This window comes from Nycticebus coucang, chromosome 10, assembly GCF_027406575.1.
Source record: "Nycticebus coucang isolate mNycCou1 chromosome 10, mNycCou1.pri, whole genome shotgun sequence".
Taxonomy (NCBI): domain Eukaryota; kingdom Metazoa; phylum Chordata; class Mammalia; order Primates; family Lorisidae; genus Nycticebus; species Nycticebus coucang.
Window position 1 is genome coordinate 79,742,463 of NC_069789.1, and position 15,800 is coordinate 79,758,262.

A 15,800-nucleotide genomic window follows, 5' to 3' on the forward strand; every position below is an offset into this window, starting at 1 on the left:
GATAATGGGATCTGAGGCCTGGCTCCTGGAGAAGAGATTGGAAAATGCTTCATTAGTCACCAGTCACTTATTTCCTACTCAGCCCTGGTGGGGAGTAACCATGGTAGTCATGAGCACCAGTCACGGGCTTCTTAGGGCAAGGAAAACACAGGGAAGGAGATCAGAGGGATCAGAAGCTGGAATGGACTTCAGCTTCCAAGAGCACAAATTGATTGATTCTCAAAGTATGTACCATGGCCTGAAATGACTCAAATGACTGATTATGCAAGTGACCTAGTGGTCAGCAGAACCAGAAGGGACCTCTGAGGGAGAGGAGCCAACCAAACCTTCAACAGTCATGGCACTAAGTCAGAAAAAGTACCTGAGAAGAGCTAAATTTATCCATGTTGCCCATGGTGCTTCAGGTCATGAACTTCAGGGGAAAAACGGTAAATGAAGAACCACTTATATGCCAGGGAAAGAGACCAGAAAAGACAGGACCTATGACTAGTGATTTGCAAAGCAAAAGAGGGCACTCTCACCAGTACTGACCAGTAAAAGCTGCCTACCATATCGCTGTGTGTGTGTGTGTGTGTGTGTGGTAGGGGAGGTGTCTTTAAATTGAGGACTTTTAGGCCCACTGGGGACTTAGAGATGACAGAGAAATCGGAAACTATGTCAAGCTTTCACTGCCTCTGATGATTTCTAGAAATGTAATGTTTTCTCAGAGAACTAGGTAAAGAGTTGAGAGTTACAAAAGCACGCCGGCTTATACCCAATGGCTGCAGCATGCAATACCCAGTGTGCAATGGCTGGGAGGCATAGTGGTAGAATCCCACCTACTGTTGGGTCTCAGAGAAAATGCTGAGATCATTGTCAATCTGGACAATGTGTCTACTTTGCAGAGAGTTGGAGGAAGCAATGATGAAGTGTGATCTTGCCCATTTAAGTGAGCTCTCAAAACTAAGGTGGCAGGAAGAAGTAGGAGGTGAGGGGACACTTGATATGTAGCTATTGGTACCTTTTTGTAAATACTACATTATTCAATCCTTTGAGGTAAGTATCAGCTCCTATTTATAGATGATGAAACTGAAACTCATGGAGTTTGCCTAACAAGGTCACACTGACGGTAAATGATTAAAGTCAGGGTTTAAATTTAGGCTGCCTTGCTCCAAAGCTTGGGCTTTTTCTACTCTACTGCTGTGGTTCTCAGCTCTCTCTACTCCCCTCAGGTATAAAATCCCAGCCAGAGAACCTCCATGGAGAGCCTAATGTCATCAGGATATGGAGGATGAGATCAGGAGTTCCTTGGTCATAGAACCTTCTGGTTCTTGGACTAATCAAAAGCTAACCATCAACCAATACCCTCTCTGGACCAACTCACCACTTTCCTACTTGGAATTTCTTCCAAAATGACATTTCTTTGAAAAATACACTTGATGAGGTGAAAGGTGTCCATCATTGCCTTTCCTTTTTGTTTTGACATATGATAACCTTTCTGGTTATGCCCTACTCTTTTTGGCCTTTGGCCTCAGTGCTGTGAAAGTAGATATTTGCTCAACCTTTGTAGCACATGGCTTTGAGCAGGACAGGTTCTGATCTGGACTAGGTCCACTTAGCAGAGGGGTGGGTGACCTTCTACTGACCCTTTCAGGAAACACTTGTCCTCCCCAGATTCCCTGGGTGCTCATTGCTAGTAGTAACAGTGCAAGGAAGGGGGCAGAGTGGCTAGAATAGGACCTTACTTTTCCACAGAAAATCCAGAAACAGTTACACTAACTTCTCCAGGACTAACCTTAAATGCCCTCGCTCACTCTCACATCCTCCCACATCCTTCCTTTCATCAAGTATTAGATAGATATAATAGAACCTCTGTAAGTTGACCACCCAGTTCAGTTCTGTAATGAACTGGCCACCATAGGCAGGTGATCAACATAAGGAACTAGGCCTACTGAACTGATAACATACATGTGGTGCATGTCTGGTCAATAAAAATTAGGTCAACTTAAGAAGATGATCACTGTAGGGAGGTGGTCAACCAAGGAGGTTCTACTGTACTTGTAACACATATCCAGTACTTGAGGGGAAAACAAGCATTGAGATACTCATGCCTCAGTTCAAGATATATAAGACAGTTATTCAGAGACAGGAGTCATTTCCAGGAGTTCCTGTATCTTCTTTACTCTTCTTGTTCCTTAGGATCTGGGCATCTTCTCTTCTCAGTGGACACTTTCTCCCTGGTAATCTCATCCTTCATGATGGCAGCTATCATCCCCTCTAAGTTGATGACTCTCAGATGTCTCTTCTTAGACCCCATCACTCACCTTTCCACCAGGCACTTCCTCTTGGAAGTCCCTCAGGACACAGTGGGTGCTCGGTAGTTACTGCTGAACACATGGACTGTTTAAACCCTAAAGGTTCAGAGCTCAGGTCTCAAGTTCACAGCTCAGACCTCAAGTCTCTGACATGTTGGATTTTATAGTTTATTTTATTTTATTATTCATTTATTACAATGCAAGCCCTGACATAGGCGTATGGAGTCCCATCCAGGATTCTAGATCTGGTTCTGATGCTAATTGGCTGTGTAGCTTTGGGCAAGTCCCTTTGCTTCTCTGGGTTTCATGACACATTGAATCAGATGAGTCTAGGCTGCATTTAACGCTTATTTTTCAGAGTGAAGCCTAGCAACTCTGGGTAGGAAGTTTTTCAGACTAACTAGTTAATAGTATGTGCTGGGAGGAGACACTATAAATCTCAGCAATTTGGCAAATTTCATCCTGTTTTTATACAGCTTTGTCCAGACATCTCTGAAAGAGGCTGAGAAATAGGTGTTGGTTTCAACATTCTCCAAAATACAGACTTCTGAATTTTGTCAGAGTAGACGTACACATTGAAGGCTTACAAATGAATGTGGAAATATCTCCACCCTCACAGAGGCCTGTCTGGATTGTTCACTTTCCTTCTTCTGAAAGAAAATATTACCATGAGAATGTGACCACTTCTTGCTCCCTACCATAGGAATGTGACCTTTTGTAACTGTTCCAGGAGATAGCCCCAGGAGCTTCAGCAAATGTTTACTATTAAGTAAATATTTGACTATTAGTCTTGTCTTAAGACAGTTGAATAGTGAACTAGAGTTCTCCTTATCTAGTTAGAATCCCAGGTGTGTGTATTCTCTCTTACTTTGTTAGAGTCCCTGGCATGTCTGCTATTCCCGCCTACTTTGTAGTTTTTGCCTTTATAAGCTTGTAAAAAACTGCTGTGGGGGACTTGATTTCTCGGCTCCTAAAAGAGTTGTGAATCAAGTCCCCGTATACAGGAATAAAAATCCTCTTGCGTTTTTGCATCAAGAGACGACTCTTGCGGTTGACTGGGGTGGTCAGAGCTCCGGGCTGAGTGGGGGGTTCTGCCCCAAGTCTTTCACTTCCTGGCACACAGATTTGCACAGATAAGGGTGGGTGAGGAAGCCATAACTGCAGCTCGACAACTGCTCGCCAGTGGTGCCAGCCTCAAAGGCAACGCCCCTGAATTGTTATCTTTCCAAGTATTCACCTTGGTAAGTGCAATCATTCTGAAACTGTTTGGGGGACTGTTTATTTCTGACAGTATGTTCATTTAAATGTCACTTAAAGTGACACAGGCTCTAAGTTTAAACATGTCAAATGTACGAAAAACACTTAACACAGAAGTCCAGTGGCCTCCTGACAATTCTTCCACCTCCTGTTCCCCAGAGGCAATTGTGTTCAAATCTTTCAGCCCTCTCTCCTGGTACATACTTCCGCTTTTTTTTTAAAAGACTTTTCATAATGATAGTGTTTCTAAGCAGAAATTTATACTTATTTGTGTTCATTATTTAGTTTTTCTCATTGCCGACTTTATGTTTTCTGTACAGGATAGGTACTCTGCAATAATAATTTCTTCATCTTCCAGAGTTGAGTCTAGATAATCTTCTGCATGTTCTGGAATGCCTTCCAGGATCTGATTGACTGCCTCTGTCTCCATGTCTTCATCTGGAGAGGCACTAGAGGTTCCTGCAGAATCTGAAGGGGATATGGATGGTGTTGATGAAAAGTCTTCTGCCAAGAGCCGCAGGTCAGGAGGGAGGCTGCCCCCACTGTGAGCAAGGGTCTGTGCTGCCAGCTGGACGTTACCTCGGAACACTCTCAGTGCAGCTTTGGCCACTGTGGCGTCACAGCCCATGTACATCAGTTGGTCAATGTTTTCCTGGGAAGGGCTTTCTTGACGGTTGCTAGTTTCAGGATCAGAATCATTTAACCACCACATCTGGGGATTACTGAGCAGAACCTTCAGGGCCTCATCCAGGTTGCTGCTGGCCTGGTGAAGTGCCTGCATGGCCGCATGTGTGGAGTAGCCCTTCAGAGAGCTGATGTTCTCCAGGCGGTATCTTTTCTTCTCTTTTTCCTCTTTCCTTATTTTCACCAATTCCTATCTGCTGTTGGTAATGTAGCTGCGTGATCCATGTTCCCATCACATGCCCTCAGGCCAAGCCAGGCTTCCTAGGCAGTAAATCCCAACTGCAAAAAGTTGTGAACTTTTTTTTTTTTGGTAGAGACAGAGTCTCACTTCATCGCCCTCTATACAGTGCTGTGGTATCACAGCTCACAGTAACCTCAAACTCTTGAGCTTAAGTGATTCTCTTGCCTCAGCCTCCCAAGTAGCTGGGACTATAGGTGCCCACCACAACACCTGGCTATTCTTTTGTTGCAGTTGTCATTGTTGGCAGGCCTGGGCCAGGATGGAACCCGACGGCACCGGTGTACGTGGCTGGTGCCCTAGCCGCTGAGCTACAGGTGCTGAGCCCAAGTTGTGAACTTTTGATGGATCAATATAAGCTCTTTAAAGAGCTGACAAACCTTATTGAGATACTTACAAGCTTCTTCACCATTTGCACTGTGATAGTTTTGAATACCTTGAAGCAAATAGTCTTAAAAATAATACCTTCTCAAAAATGGAGACTTTACATCCTTCGTATTACCCTGGATGGAAGTGGAAGACATTATTCTTAGTAAAGCATCACAAGAATGGAGAAGCATGAATCCTATGTACTCAATTTTGATATGAGGACAATTAATGACAATTAAGGTTATGGGGGGGAGGAAAAGCAGAAAGAGGGACGGAGGGAGGGGGTGGGACCTTGGTGTGTGTCACACTTTATGGGGGCAAGACATGATTGCAAGAGGGACTTTACCTAACAAATGCAATCAGTGTAACCTGGCTTATCGTACCCTCAATGAATCCCCATCAATAAAAAAAAAAAAAAAAGAAATACCTAAAAAAAAAATAATAATAATACCTTCTCTTTCCAACAATTTCCTTTTATGTGGACCAGTCTCTGATGATTTTCTCTGAAGCAATTTTTAAAGCATTTCTGGGGCAAGTTTAGTTTTTTCGGCATCATCAAGGCATTCCAGTTGTTCCAAGTGGAAGTAACACCACACCGTATCCAGCTGGAGCACTGCGCAGTTACCCACCGTGTCTAGCAGCTCTCTGCAGCACTCACAGAAAAGTTTGTCAGCATCCAACAGACATGGCAAGTCTATTCCATATTCTTGTCTTTTCAGGAAAGCTCTGCTCTTCTCATGATATCTCATAGCTAACATAAGGGCTTTTCTTTCTGATGGGGGAATTCTGATTGATCTGCCTGTCTGGTTAGCTATGTCTAAGTACGGTGTAGTCCCTGAATCCATCACCATCTCAGCTCTGCCAGTATCTCTATCCTCTTTGAGTCCTCTGAATTTGTTTTTCTTTCAGTTCAGTCTCATTGTGTTCCTCTTCCTCCACCTGGAAGTTTTTCCTCACATCCTCTTCAGACTGTTTCAGTTTAAGCACCATTGCTTTTACATTGTGAGTCACTCTTTGTTCTTCAAGGGTTTTCCTAGTTGAAGCTGTTATCTTTTCTACTTCATTCTCACAGCATTCTAGCTTGTCAGAGTACTTCTCAGCAAGGTCCTTCAATGCTAAGCCAATATCTTTATTTTCATCTGTATATGGAGGTTTCCAAAGTTGAATCCTGTCTTCCCTTAAAATTGGGTTGATTTTGGTTGAAGCTACTTCTCTTGTGCCGTCCTGAGCCACCACTACTCCTACTGCAACCTGCCGAATGCCACTTCCGTGTTTTTAAATAATATGCTCATACTGGGCTGCTTGATTAATAACTGACTTTATTTTTTTTTAATTTATTTTTATTTTTTATTTTTTTGGCCGGGGCTGGGTTTGAACCCGCCACCTCCGGCATATGGGACCGGCGCCCTACCCGCTGAGCCACAGGTGCCGCCCAATAACTGACTTTATTATTATTATTATGTTAGAGACCAGGTCTTACTCTGTCACTCAGGCTAGAGTGCAGTGCCTACTCACAGGCACAATCATAGCTCCCTAGAGCCTCAAACTCCTGGGCCTAAGGGATCCTCCTGCTTGAGCCTTACCCCAAAGTAGCTGGGACTATAGGAACGTGCCACCGTGCCTAGCTCATTTGACATTATTTTTTGGTTTCATTGTAAATGAGGTTTTAGATCTCTGTTATCTCTTTCTTCTTCTCATATGCTTCCAATTCCTCCAGCAGAGATTTAAAATAATACTCAGTATTTAGGAGTATTGGAAGATATGACCATAGGAAGATTGTTCATGCTAAGCCAAGTAGTGGACTATGATTTCATTTTTTTTTAAATTTTTTAGGTAATTAATGGTTGCCTGCTTCTTTTTTCTTCTTAGTCTTCCTTGAATCTATGGCTGCATACCTTTACTCTATTCAACATCCTCTTTATATAAATTTCACATGGTCATGTCAGGTGTCTATGATGAAGGAAGATGTTTCTATGTTGATCTGGAAGCTGTCTATGTGCCCAGCTTCATTTTTCTTCTTTTTTTCCTGCAGATATTTCTCCAGAAGCTTCTATCCTCTTGTCCCACTTTGGGCTGGTCCTCCAGACCTGCTACAAGACTTCCCATCTGAGACTTCCCTTCACAGCCATCTAGGAAGCTCCTTCATTCTTCTCTCATGTTGCATCTCCTATTTCTTGTATCCTGTGTCTTTCTCTTTTTGATTTGCACCCTCATTTTGTTGAGTCACATCCCCTTGAAATCCCTGATGAAGGGTACATAGGAGGTAAACTTTATGAGGTGTCACTTGTATGGAAGTGTTTGTATTCTGTGTTCACAGTTAATTAGGAAAAATAGTTGAAAATATTTTTCTTTCAAAAATAATTTTTTTTTTTTTTTTTTTTGGTTTTTGGCCGGGGCTAGGTTTGAACCCCCCACCTCCGGCATATGGGACCGGCGCCCTACTCCTTGAGCCACAGGCACCACCCTCAAAAATAATTTTTAATTGTCTAGAGTTTCTAGTGTGGATGTTGAACAACCTGTTGCTTTTCTTATCACCCATGTGTTTGTACAGGACCTATTTTCCCCCTGGAAGTTTTTGCTCATCCCTAGTATGTTAAAGTTGATGTACCATAATGTGAGTCTTTTAAACAATTCATTGTCTTATGCCTTTTCAGTGAGCCCTTTCAGTGTGTAACTTCATGTTCTTCAATTTCTTGTATTATTTCCTTAGTAGTTTCTTCTGTATGATTTTTCTTTTTCTTTTCCTTTTTTTTTTGGAGACAGATTCTCACTATGTTGCTCTTGGTAGATTGACATGGTGTCACAGCTCACAGCAACCTCAAACTCTTGGGCTTAAGCGATTCTCTAGCCTCAGCCTCCCAAGTAGCTGGGACTACAGGCGCCCGCCACAGTGTCCGGCTATTCTTTGGTTGTAGTTGGCCCAGGCTGGATTTGAACCCTCCAGCTCCAGTGTATGTGGCTGGTGCCCTAGCCACTGAGCTACAAGTGCCAAGCCTGTATGATTTTTCTGTTTTTGTTCTTTTAGAAAATATCATTGGTCAGGACTCCGTGGATTGATTTTCGAACTTTTAAAAAATTTTTTTATCCATTACTTTGCACAGTTTTCCTACCTTTTGTGAGATATCTTCAAATTTGTTTATAATATCTTTCATGAGTTTATCTTTAATTCTCATGTACTTTTTCTTTTTTTTTTTGTTCCTTTTGCATTGTATTCTTATTTCATAGATATAATCTCTGTTTCTCTGAAGACACTAATTATACATTTGTGGTAGATTCTGCTCTCTGTTTTATTACTGATTGTTATTAGCTCCCTCTTTCATGTTGGAGGATTTCCTTAAGTATATGATGGTCTTGGTTATATATTTTTATTTAAGAGTGAGGTTTGGTAGGCTACACTTTTAGGGTCATCAGGAGGCATGTGTTTTTTTCATGTACATAGCCGGTCATATTCAGAAGACAGGAAATGCAGTGGGCCTTGTTTTCAGGCCTTTGAAACACAGTCAAAGAAATAGTGGGGTATTAAAGAAAGATAGAGACTTTACCTCTTTCATGTTTACATGGATGGAGCTGGAACATATTCTTCTTAGCAAAGTATCTCAGGAATGGAAGAAAAAGTATCCAATGTACTCAGCTCTACTATGAAGCTAAATTACAGCTTTCACATGAAGGCTATAACCCAACTATAACACAAGACTATGGGGAAAGGGCCAAGGAAGGGGAAGGGAGGGGGGAGGTTTTGGTGGAGGGAGGGTAATGAGCGGGGCCACATCTATGGTGCATCTTAATGTACACAGTTATGATTTAACAATAAAAATAAATTAATTTAAAAAAAAATTAGCGAAGGTAATGACATGAAATCTGGTGTACAAATGAGCAATGAACTTTTGGTCACTGCTTTTATTTCTTTGTCATTGTCAGTAGATCCACAGATTCAGTGTTAACATCTCATATGTGTTTTTTTTCCTTGTAAAAAAAAAAAAGAAATAGTGGGGTAACACTTTAATGCTTTTCCCTTTGTCTTTAAGAGCAACATTTCCCCCTTTCTTTTACTTTAGAAATCATCAAATGGACTCAATAAATGATTTCCCCCTTTGAGGCTATTTCAGATGCTGTCCAAAGCCCAGAACCTTGGACTGGATATAAGGTTGGAACTAGATATATGAGCTGTCACGAGAGATTCACAAACAATAAACTCAAGGCCAGGCACAGTGGCTCATGACTGTAATCCTAGCTGTCTGGTAGGCCAGGATGGGAGGATCCCTTGGGGAGGTCAAGACCAGCCTGAGAAAGAGCAAGACCCTACCTCTACTGAAAATAGAAAAATTAGCTAGGCATTGTGGTTCATACCTGTAGTCCCAGCTGTTTGTGAGGCTGAGGCAGGAGGATCACTTGAACTCATAAGTTTGAGGTTGCAGTGAGCAATGAGCCACTGCACACTGTCTCTAGCCAAGGTGACAGAGCGAGAGACCCTGTCTCAAAAACAAAAACTAACCTGTTAAGTGGGGAGAGACATGACATGCTGCAGACCCACAGTGTGAAGCCTCAACTCATTGAGCCTGAAGAGCACTGTCTCTGGTGATGAATACAAATAACCACCTAGAAAAAAAATAGAAAAAAAAGAGCATTTGGATGTTATGGCTGCCCAGAGAATTGGAATCAATGTCATCATGCCAAACAAAGGAGTGGAATTATTATATAAATATAAAATCTGAATGTTATATGCTTATTGTATTTGCATTCAGGAGTGCAGCTCCTCATAATATCACTGCTGTCCATGAGATGGTTGCCCACAACAGACACTACAAGGTAACAGAGAAATGATAGGAAATATTGCCTGCAAATAGGTTGAAATGTCTTAAAAGCCAGTATTTTTTGTTTGTTTTTACCTTTTCTCCCCTGTTCCTTCTACAGGAACTTTTGAACTCTACATGAAAGATACCAGATCAGTGCTCCCTCCGGTCTGGCCATGACCTGCCATATAAATGCATATCGCCCACTTCTGAGCCCAATGGGGATGCTCTTCTCTTTTCATCCACCCATCCAACCATTTATGTGTCTAACCACCTATTCTTATTTTACCTACTTGTCAGCCCAAGTCTAAGAAGCTTTGCTCAACTGATCTCTCCTTCCTCTGAATACCTGCAGTACAGTTATTGGCCTCACTCATTTTTTTTTTTTTTTTTTTTTTTTTGTGGTTTTTGGCCGGGGCTGGGTTTGAACCCGCCACCTCCGGCATATGGGACCGGCGCCCTACTCCTTGAGCCACAGCCGCTGCCCATGCCTCACTCATTTTTACATGTAATAATTCATGACTTAAGATTATCCTCAGGTGTGGTCACAAGCAAAAATGCCTACCAAGGGCCAGGCAGATAATGGATATGCAATCTGCTCCGGAGTCAGAAAACAGAGTGCTGGGACAGATGTGAAGATGTGAACTAGAGAACAGGCCCTCTCAATGAGGGAAGGCTGCCCTCCACTCCCCTAGGAATCCAGGTGAAAGGAGGCAGATTTTCTAGTTTTTCAAGAGAAGCCAGATACCCAGATTGTTATGACTTTTTAAAATGGTGTTTTAGGGCGGCACCTGTGGCTCAAGGAGTAGGGTGCTGGTCCCATATGCCAGAGGTGGCCGGTTCAAACCTAGCCCCGGCCAAAATCCAAAAAAAAAAAATATAAATAAATAAATAAATAAATAAATAAATAAATAAAATGGTGTTTTAATTCTACAAAAACATTGTAGGTCAAACTCAAAGGGTGTTTCACACTGTGGGTTTGCAGCTGCTGCCATAAGTGGCAATTGGCTTCTTGACATTATTGTTTGTGAATTCTCCGTGGCAGTTGATAAAATATTAACTAGCATGTATAGTAGGGCCTGATAAATGCTTGCCCACCTTTCCAGAACACCGTATCCAAGTCAAGAAAAATTATTGCCTCCGCAGACCTCTCTGTAGTCTGTAGATGGTGTAAGAAGAAATCTTCACTTAAAACTTGTTTCTATATTAAAGACATCCCCCTGCCCCTAAAGCTGGTAGGGCTTGACGCATTTGCTGGGCAGGTATGGAACAGGGATGGATGAGCTATTGTGTTCTTTACCATCTTTAAATAGAACCTTCCTTCAAACTCCATTTCTTTTTTTTTTTTCTTTTTTATTTTTTTTGCAGTTTTTGGCCAGGGCTGAGTTTGAACCCACCGCCTCCGGCATATGGGGCCGATGCCCTACTCCTTTGAGCCACAGGCGCCGCCTCTCAACCTCCATTTCTCAGGAGCTACCACTGATATTATAAACTGGCTACCTCCTCTTTATCAGCTCATTTGCTTCTCAGGGACTCTTCCGCTTATACACACACCACTCCCCAGAAATCCCTCTCAGAAGGCCACAGTGACCTCCTCATTGTTAGATGCGGGTGTTGACCAGTTCTGGCCATCCTCCTCACTGGCTTCGGTCAGCCTACAGCCTTTGATGCTCCTGATCATTTGTCTCTTGGAATTCCCACCTTTCTTGGTCTTTGTGGTTCTGTTTGTTCCTACTTAATTTTTCTTCCATCTTTCTGAATACTTCTGGTCAGGCTTCCTCCCCTGCTCTGTCCCTAAGACACCGATTGCTCCTTGTCTGTAAGTGTCATCTCAGGCTCTTCCCCTCCCTCCTCACATTCACCCTGGGTGACCTCACCCTCTCATGACTCCTCCCACAATGGGCGCAGAGGATGTTCAGTTCCGCCATCTCCGCTCCAGACTCATCAGCTGCTGTCTGGCGGTGTCTGTCTCCATTGATACTTGGCGCTCAGCACGCCAGGGCTGAGCTCATCCTTCCCTCTCCACCTCCCCTGCTCCACTTCCCATATCCCTGCTCTGTGAGCGGCCCCACCATCCACCCAGCGGCCTGAGCATGAATTCCCCACCTCCCTAAGCACAAAAAAAGCTCATGCCTGGAACACTAAGAAAACGAAACCAGGGCGCCAACAAATTATTTTGTTGAAAGTGTGTAGTGCTTAGGAAACAAACAAACCCATCGAAGAAGCCATCCTAGGAAAAGAGAAACTTGTTGGACTTCCTTACACTTGTTTCGTGGTAACTTCTATTTTCAATGATGCTCACGGGAGGGTATGACCTTCTCAGGGCTCAGAGCCACTGGTATTCTTCCTACAGCCTGGTCATCCTCAGCCACCCCTTCTCTACGCCCAATTGGCTCCTAAGCCCTGTTGATTTTGCCTCATTGGCAACAACTGAACTGTCTCTAATGCTATCTCACAGCTGGTGCTGTGTCTGTGACCTGGATTGCGACAGCAGCCTCTTGACTGGCTTTCCCCACCCACCGGCTGCAGAGCTGGAATCTGCTTCCTGTATGTCCCTCTCCTTCCTACCATCTTTCCATCTACCCCTAGTAACTTCAAGGCAAGTTCCAACCACCCCGACGAGCTGACAAGGCCCTGCATGCCCAGCTTCTCTGACCTCAGGACCCCCACCTCTGTGCTGCCATTTCCCACACAGCCTTCATTCTAGTTTCTCTGCCTCCCCACCAGCCACCTCCTCAGCCCCAGCCCCTTGCCAGCTCAGGGAATCTGCATGAAGAATATTAGGAAAGGTGGGTGGCTCTAACCCTGCGGCCTCCGGAGAAGAAATGAATTTTCCCATCTCTTCAAAGCCTCTGAAGGGGAAATAAATGATCAAACATGCAGAGACAGACTTCAGTTAAGACACGTTTGCCTTCTGCCCCCAAAGTTATCATTTGGTCATAGCTTTTGCCCTTAAAAATGCAGGTAGTCTTGTGACTGGGACTACATGCAGAAGAGGACCATTGTCCTCTTTCTCTCAATGCTCTGCTCAGTGAGAACATCTTCACGTCACCAGCCACAAGCAAGCCGGCTCAGCTGACAGAACCCGTGTCCTCTGTAAACAGCGCCCTGGGGAACGCTCTGTGTGCCTCCGGGCAGGGGAGGAGGGCGTTACTCACTGGGGCCCCATCTCCGCCCCAACATTGTTTGTCCATTTCCACCAGGGGGCTGGGAGGGGGGTGAGGAGGAGGGCAGAGAACACAGGAGAGTGGAGCTGTTTGTTTTCCCCTTCCTGTTAACAATACAACATCTGTTCCCCAGCCTGACAGCTGGACCAAAGCGAAATGCTGTGAGTGTTTACTGCCCTCTGCATCAGGGGGTGGGGAGTGGGAGAGGGCAGGAGGGAGGGGTGCGGAGAGGGCTGAGGCCCCCGAACAGTAACAACAACAATTATGAGCATATCTTCGACACCACTTGGCGGGCAGCTGGCAGAGCCCACAGGGAGCTGGGTAACTTGATGTTCTTGTGGATAGACACATCGTAGCCAATGCACCGAACGCAGCTCTGCGTGCCTTTTTAAAAGAATCACCTGTTAAGAGGATAGTGTTTACCTAGTAAATACCTAGTTTGGCTCCTGCACTGTGATAGAAGACATCTTTATTTACCTACGAGTGAAGCTGAGAGAGATGGAGTGATAGCAAAAAGGCAAAATGAGAAGGAGCCACAGAGCGGAGGGCAGGACTGGCCCACACCTCCTGCTTTCTTCCTGCCTTCCGCCACCCCCTCTTCCCTCTCTGTGGCCAGTTCCTTCTCATCTCTGATGTTGGCCTAATCCAGAGCTCAGTTGCCCCTTTATCTGCTCTCACTCTCAATGTTTCCATCCTGTCTCATGGCCACAGGTCTACCTAAATACTGACCATTCCCAATTTATATCCCTGCCCCAGACCTCTTCCCTGAATTCCAACCTCATATATTCAACCACCTGCTTACCACCTCTAATTGGATATCTACAGTCATGCCAAGATAAGCATCCCCCAAATGAGCATGTGATGTCTTCCCTCCTCCAAACTTGATCGGCCATGGTTTTCTGTATCTCAGTTAAGGCCACTTCATTCCTTCTTCAGCCTTCTTTTATTCTCACGTCTCACAACACACTGTTGGCATAGCCTATTGGCTCTACCTTCCACGTGCGTCCCAGAACCAATCTCTTCTCCCTACCTCAAGGACTCTGCTTTGTTCTAAACTATCACCAGTTCCTCCCTAGATTATTCCAATAGCTTCCCAGCTAGTCTGCTGTTACCCTTCCCATCCAGTCTATTCTCAGCACATCAGGCAGAGAGAGATTCTACAAAATGATGATTCAGATCAAGCTCCTCGTCTGTTCAAAACCCCCAAGTCCCCGAGGAGGAGACACCTGCGAGGTTCTCTACATTCTGGCCTCCTGTGAGCGCTCCAACTTCTTCCACTGCTCACTCTGCTTCAGCAATGCCGGCCTCTTCTGTTTCTAGAATTTGCCAGGCACACTCCCAGCTCAGGACCCCTTCCTGGACGGCTCTGTTCTCAGATTTTTTTTTTTTTTGTGTGTGTGTGGTTAAAATTCTTTGAAAATTCCTCCTTGTTTATTTTTCTTTTTCTTTCTTTCTTTTTTTTTTTTATTAAATCATCGCTGTGTACATTAATGCGTCTGTTCTCAGATTTTTACTTATCCCCTTTCTTGGTTTATTTCTCTTCATGACACTTGTCACTCCTAACTAGTCACATCTTCCCCTTATTTATTTTACATATTGCCTCCTCTCAGTGGTGACTTTTGCTTCATGTGGGCAGGGACTTTTTTCTCCTTTGTACTCTGCTGTGCCCCAGCGCCTGGAACAGTGCTTGGCACATAAAAGGCACTCAGTAAGCCTCAATTCATGAGGACATGAATTGATGAACAAATAAACAGCTGGATGCATGAATTCTGCTGCTTGCAGCAGAATGGCTACACTGCTAGAGGCTCACCCCACACCCTCTCACCCAGTGAAGAAAGTGTTGAGTATTTATTTGGGGAATGACATCTTTTCTCTCTGACAGAATGGTGTGGTAGGAAGATAAGGTAGACTCTATAGTTTTGGGGATCCATTATGGCTCTTGGGGAAAGGATTTGGGAAGGCCCCGAAGAGAAGACATGAACAAACCTTCTGTTCCAGGTCACAGAGCTCCTTTTTCAGATTGGCTGCTATTAGGGACTTCAGGGCAAAGGCAGTAGATTACAGATGACAGTGACAGGAAGACAACTCGTCACTCAGACACAGGAGAAGATGAAGGATGCAAGCTGTCAGGTCAGGCCCTGAGACCTTTTCCTCAGGAGGAGACCATAATCTTCTGCTCCACAGTCTCCCTTGAGGCCACTTGAGTCCTTGGACAGTGGTGACCTTTCATATCATATAGCTTTGCTTGACTCATCACTTTCTATCCTTTAGAGTCAAGGGGCAAAAGAAAGAAAATGCAACAGAGTGACTTACATTTGTACAATTTGTTAGGAACTTCCATTGCACTCCTTCAACTTTTTTTCTTTTTATTTATTGTTAAATCATAGCTGTGTACATTAGTGCAATCAAGGGATACGATGTGCTGGTTTCATATATGATCTAAAATATTCTCATCAAAATGTTCAAAGTAGCCTTCATGGCATTTTCTTAGTTACTGTATGTAGACATTTGTATTCTGCCTTTAGTAAGTTTCGCCTGTACCCATTCTAAGATGCACTGTAGGTGTGGCCCCGCCTATCACCTTCCCTCCACCCTAACCTCTCTCTCTTGGCCCTTTCCCCATATTCTAGTGCAGGTTGGGTTATAGCCTTCATGTGAAAGCTATAAATTAGCTTCATAGTAGGGCTGAGTACATTGGATACTTTTTCTTCCATTCCTGAGATACTCTGCTAAGAAGAATATGTTCCAGCTCCATCCATGTAAACATGAAAGAGGTAAAGTCTCCATCTTTCTTTAAGGCTGCATAATATTCCATGGTATACATGTACCACAATTTGCTAGTCCATTCGTGGGTCGATGGACATTTGGGCTTCTTCCATGACTTAGCAATTATGAATTGGGCTGCAATAAACATTCTGGTACAGATGTCTTTGTTATATTGTGATTTTTGGTCTTCTGGGTATAAACCTAGTAAAGGAATTATAGGGTCGAATGGCAGGTC

The 15,800-nt window shown here is 43.9% G+C and overlaps 1 pseudogene; it reads right to left on the reverse strand.

Annotated features, from left to right (window-relative positions):
* Positions 1–3,828: 3,828 nt before the first annotated feature.
* Positions 3,829–11,560, reverse strand: LOC128596445 (NEDD8 ultimate buster 1-like; annotated as a pseudogene).
* Positions 11,561–15,800: the final 4,240 nt, after the last annotated feature.